The following is a 5,474-nucleotide window of genomic DNA, read 5'->3' as shown; positions in this document are numbered from 1 at the left end:
CATCCCCATGAAATAACTAGGTGCGCTGCTAGCATCAAATATATGACAAGGGGTTTGCAAACAGTACCAGCGTTAGATAATAAACATAGAGTGAAATTGGATACCAAGTTATCTCCTGTGATGACATTAATCTCCACAACCACTTGCTCCAAAAAGTCTTTTACTGCTGGAGAGGTCAACCAGCGATGCCAACAAAATACCTCTTTCATTGCATTTCTGCCAACACAGAAAATTACCATTGCCCTGAATGCTGGCCATTTGAACTGGTGTATAAAACCATTGGTGCATGGTCATAACAGAGTTCTCTTGGATGTTAGCAGAAATGGACATAACAGGCTTCACGTGCCGCGTTTTACACTAGGGATCTGGCCCCGGCCCCCAAATCTTCCTCCAGATCCATTTCCCATACTGGTATCTGGACTAGATGGGCCATGGGCCTGATCCAGAAAGATATTCTTGTGTTCATACGCCTCTGCATCTTTTCTTAGAAATAAGCCCCATTGAGTTAAATGAGACTTGCTCATAAGGAAGTGTTAAATCAGTGCTTTCTCCAAACAGTGGGCTGGGATCCATCAGCTGGCCTTGAACCACTTTCCGGAGGGCCTCGATGCCACAGGCTGCCTAGTGCCTCCCCACTTCCCCGGCCCTGCCCTATAGCTGTTCCATAGCCTTTTGGTTGGACCAACACACCAGGAATTCCTTGCATACTGAGCAAAGGTCTCTGGGAGACAGAGAAACTTGGGATAGAGGAGGAGGAGGAGGAGGAGGAGGAGGAGGTCTCCTTCCTCTGAAAGGAAAGGCCCAGAGGAAGTGTTAATCAGAACGTGACATAAACTGGTAAATTCATATCATCATCAAACAAACAACCTGGGGATGGGAAGGAAGGGAATAAGAGAGAGAAACTGTGAAAGGAATGAGTGAATGGGGAAAGGCCCTGACTGAAAGAAAATGGCAGTTTGGGGGAAAAGGTTCAAATTGTGCTTGAAAGGAGAATGAGAGAAGAAATTACAGGTCATGAGATAAAACAAACAATCTTTGATAGGTCTTTGGGGTGGATAAGAAGGGGACTGAAATATACTCAGAGTCGAGAGTGGATTTCATGCTCTTTATTCAGCTCATAGTGGTGAGGAGGAATGGAAGTTCCCCCAGAATGTCTGCTTTATATACATTATTTACACAATGGGCCCCACATGATTGGCTAATTCTGGGATTCACCTGTAGGCCAATCAGGTTGCAGATTCACTTCCACCTGGAGCTGGATTGGATGGCTCCTGTGGACCAGTCAGACTGCTGCATTCTGAATCCTATTGTTCTGGGACCAATCAGACTGCTGCCTTTTCGATCCTATTCAACTCAGTACACAACAGGGACAATCTAAAATAAAAAGCCTTCTCCACTTCGAGCCTGTGGGTCAGCAAATTATGCCTAAAATTGAAATGCTGAAGGTTGCAGTACCTCCAGAGCAGATATCTGCCCTTAGCTTGAGGAAAGCTGGGCTATGGAACCCCTTGGCACAAGGAAAACGCTGGGGCAAAGAATTTAGCAATCTCCCGAGATGGATTTGCTATCAGTAGAAAAATATTGTCATAGTGGCCAATTCATTCTGCCAAACTCTGCCACCATTTTCTGAGTGGTGCTCTCAGTCATTTCCAGGTACCTCAAGTGGGTCCTGGGAGTGGGTCCTGTTTTAAGGGATTGCAGCCTTGCGGGGGGGGGGGAGAGAATTCCAAGTCCTCACCCACAAAAGCTTTCTCATTCTTGGGGGGGGGGGAGAGGAGATGCAACCCAGTGCCCTCCCCTTTCATCTCACCTCTTGGCACTGTTGACTGCAGCCTCTGAGGCTGCTTTCCATTAACAGAGATAAAGAAGCCCGTAGACAGGCAGTGTACATAGTCAAGAGACTGCAGAAGAAGGTGAGTGAAATATACTCAGAGTCGCAAAGTGATTTCATGCTCTTTATTCAGCTCATAGTGGTGAGGAGGAATGAATGAATGTCCCCTCAAAGTATCTGCTTTATATACATTATTTACACAATGGGCTGCACATGATTGGCTAATTCCGGAATTCTACTGTAAGCCAATCAGCTTGTGGATTCACTTCAATCTGGAGCATGATTGGGTGGTTCCTTCCAACCAATCATACTGCTGCATTGTTCTAGGACCAATCAGACTGCTGCATTCTGAATCCTATTGTTCTAGGACTAATCAGACTGCTGCCTTTTGGATCCTATTGTTCTAGGACCAATCAGACTGCTGCAGTTTGGAGCCTATTCAACTCAGTACATAACACCCCTCCCCTCTAAGTTCCCGTCCTGCCCGGGAGGTCGCATTCATAGTCCTCGAGGTACGCTGGCGGCCTACGTGTGCGTTGCGGCCTGGGGTGTTCCCTGGTCCGGGGTTCAGGTTCTGGCTCGTGTTCCAAGGATGCTGGCTGTGATGGGGCTGTCTGGTCTGGCGCAACCGGCTCGCTCAGTCGTGGTTCTGGTTCCGGTGTCCTTTCGGCCTCGCAGGTCCTCTCTGTATTTACTGATTCTGCCTCTCCTGCTGGCCCCTCGTGCTCTATGGGCCTCACTGCCTCTCTGTTCCCTTGGGACTCCTCTGACCTTTCCTCCTCCTGGTTTTCTCCCGGGAATCGTCGCCGTATCTGGTCGCAGTGGCGGCGCCAGCATTGCCCCCCATCTGTTAGCACCTCGTACGACACGGGGCCAGTGACCCTGGTGACTGTGGCGGGTACCCATGCTGGGCCTGCCCCAAAATTCTTTGCGTACACTGGGTCCTGGGCCTCGAAGGTCCGGGGGTTCCTGCCTTCCCCCACCACTACCTCATCCTGAGCTCTATCGGGGTGAAGGCGGTCCAATCTGATTGCAAGGCGCCGACCCATTAGTAGTTCAGCGGGGCTCCGGCCAGTTGTTGAGCTGGGGGTGCTGTGCTGTGCTAGAAGGAATGTGGCAAGGCGGTACTCCCAATCCCCTTGCGTCATGCGGCGAAGGGTGTCCTTGGTGGTCCGCACCATGCGTTCTGCTTGGCCATTGGTGGCAGGATGGAATGGCGCCGAACAGATGTGGCGGATGGCGTTTTGCGCTGTGAAGGTTTGGAATTCTCCTGACGTAAATGCAGTCCCGTTGTCTGAGACGAGAGTGTCAGGGAGCCCGTGGGTTGCAAACAGCCTGCGTAGTACCCGGATGGCTGCGGACGTAGAAGTGGACGGTACCAGTGCGACTTCCAGCCATTTGGTGTAGGAGTCCACCACTATGAAGAATGTTTTCCCCTGAAAGGGGCCAGCGAAGTCCACATGCAGGCGTGACCATGGTGCTCGGGCGGACTCCCAGGACTGGACTGGGGCCCTTGGGGGATCTGGGCGGGATTCTTGGCAGGCCTGGCAGTGTTTGACCCAGGCCTCTATCTCTCCGTCGATCCCCGGCCACCACACATAACTCCTGGCAAGGGCCTTCATTCTTACTACCCCTGGGTGTGTCTCGTGTAGGGCTGTGAGGACCCTTTTGCGGAGGGGCTGGGGAACAATGACCCTGCTTCCCCATAACAGGCACCCCTTGTGGGCCGACAGTTCATGTTTGCGGGTTGTGTAGCCGGCGAATTCTGGCCCGGGGCTGCTGCTGGGCCATCCCCTCCACACCCAGTCCAGGACCCGGGAGATGACCCTATCTTTCTTGGAATGGTGTGCAACTTCTTGTGCCTGAATGGGGCGGTCGGGAAGCAGCTCCAGGCTCATAACCTCTTGTGCAGGTGCTGGGTCGGGGCCTGTTTCCGGTAGTGGTAGCCTGCTGAGGGCATCCGCATGGCCCATCGCCTTCCCCGGACGGTGAATCAGTGCATACTGGTAGCTGGCAAGGAAAATTGACCACCTGAGGACGCGAGGAGACAGCACTTGGGGGGTCTGCTTTTCAGGGGCAAATAAGCCAAGCAACGGCTTGTGGTCAGTCACCACGGTGAAGGGCCGCCCGTACAAGAAATCATGGAATTTTTTTACTCCCTTCACGATTGCCAGACCCTCCTTGTCGATTTGCGAGTAGTTCCGCTCGGTTGCGTTGAGTGTCTGGGAAAAGTATGCCACCGGTACCTCTCTTCCATCCGGGAGTTGGTGTCCCAGGACAGCGCCAATTCCATAGGGCGAGGCATCGCATGCTAGCACCACCGGCAGCCTCTCGTCGAAGTGTGCCAAGACCGAGTTTGAGACAAGCAAGTCCTTGACTGCCTGGAATGCGGCCTCCTGGCGCTGGCCCCACACCCAAGGGGCCCGCTTGTCCAGGAGTCTGTGTAGGGGCTCTGCTACCGCCGCCTTGTGGGGAAGGAAGGAATGGTAAAAGTTCAATAGTCCCAAGAAGGCCTGAAGTTCAGTCTTGTTCTTGGGCGCTGGGGCATCACAAATGGCCCGTACCTTGTCCCCAGTCGGGTGGACCCCTTCTGCGTCCACCATAAATCCCAGAAAGTCCACCTGAGGCACTCCTAGTAGACATTTTTCCCGCTTCACCTTGAGACCCGCCGTCTGGAAACGGTGCAGAACGGTGCGGAGGCGGTCCTCAAACTCCTCTGGTGTGGGCCCGGCAATCAACACATCATCGAAGAAGGGGGTGACGCCAGGAATCCCTTTAAGTAGAGAGTCCATTAGATTCTGGAATATGCCTGGTGCCACGCTGACACCGAATTGCAGCCGCTTTACCCTGAATGCTCCTCTGTGCGTCACAATCGTCTGTGCCTCTGCTGTGGCCTCATCTACTGGCAGCTGTTGATATGCTTGGGCCAAGTCCAGCTTGCCAAAAATTTTCGACCCAGCCAGGGTGGCAAGAACATGGCTGACCACTGGCACTGGCTATGCATGGGCCGTGAGGGCCTTGTTTATGGTACATTTGTAGTCTGCGCAGATGCGGACTGAACCATTAGGCTTGACGGGCGTGACGATTGGGGTTTCCCAGGGGGCATTAGGCACCGGCTCCAGCACTCCTTGCTCCACGAGCCGGTCCAATTCCTCGTCTATACGGGGTTTCAGGGCGAACGGGACCCGGCGGGCCTTGAGCCTGACCGGTCGTACTGCGGGGTCAAGCTGTAGAGCAATGGGGGGGCCCGTATACTGTCCCAATTTCCCATCGAAAACCCCCGGAAATTCCTTGCATATGGCGTCCACGTCCACTTGTAAGCTAGTGTGGTTCACCCCGGTGACGGCTAGCCCCAGTGGTCCAAACCATGCCAATCCCAGTAAGCTAATGTAGGGGCCCTTGACCACAAGCAAGTCCAGTTGCCGCGTCCGCCCTCGGTATTGCACCCTGAAGGTCCCCACCCCCATTGTGGGGACCTTACGTTTTTGGAAGTCCCGGAGGGTGAATGGGGCCGGCCTGAGTTTGGGACCCCCAGTAGGACACAGTTTCCTTAAGGTCCTTGCCGAGATTATGGATAGAGTTGAACCCGTGTCAAGCTCCATGCGGCATGGGGCCCCCTCTATCTGTACGTCAACATAAATTT

General features: G+C 53.3%; 1 pseudogene; it reads right to left on the bottom strand.

Annotated features, from left to right (window-relative positions):
• Window positions 1–1,801: 1,801 nt before the first annotated feature.
• LOC128420322 (uncharacterized protein K02A2.6-like) lies at window positions 1,802–5,238 on the bottom strand (annotated as a pseudogene).
• Window positions 5,239–5,474: the final 236 nt, after the last annotated feature.

The sequence above is a fragment of the Podarcis raffonei genome, chromosome 8 (genome assembly GCF_027172205.1).
Source record: "Podarcis raffonei isolate rPodRaf1 chromosome 8, rPodRaf1.pri, whole genome shotgun sequence".
Lineage (NCBI taxonomy): Eukaryota > Metazoa > Chordata > Lepidosauria > Squamata > Lacertidae > Podarcis > Podarcis raffonei.
This window is presented reverse-complemented; position numbering and strand designations above follow the sequence as displayed.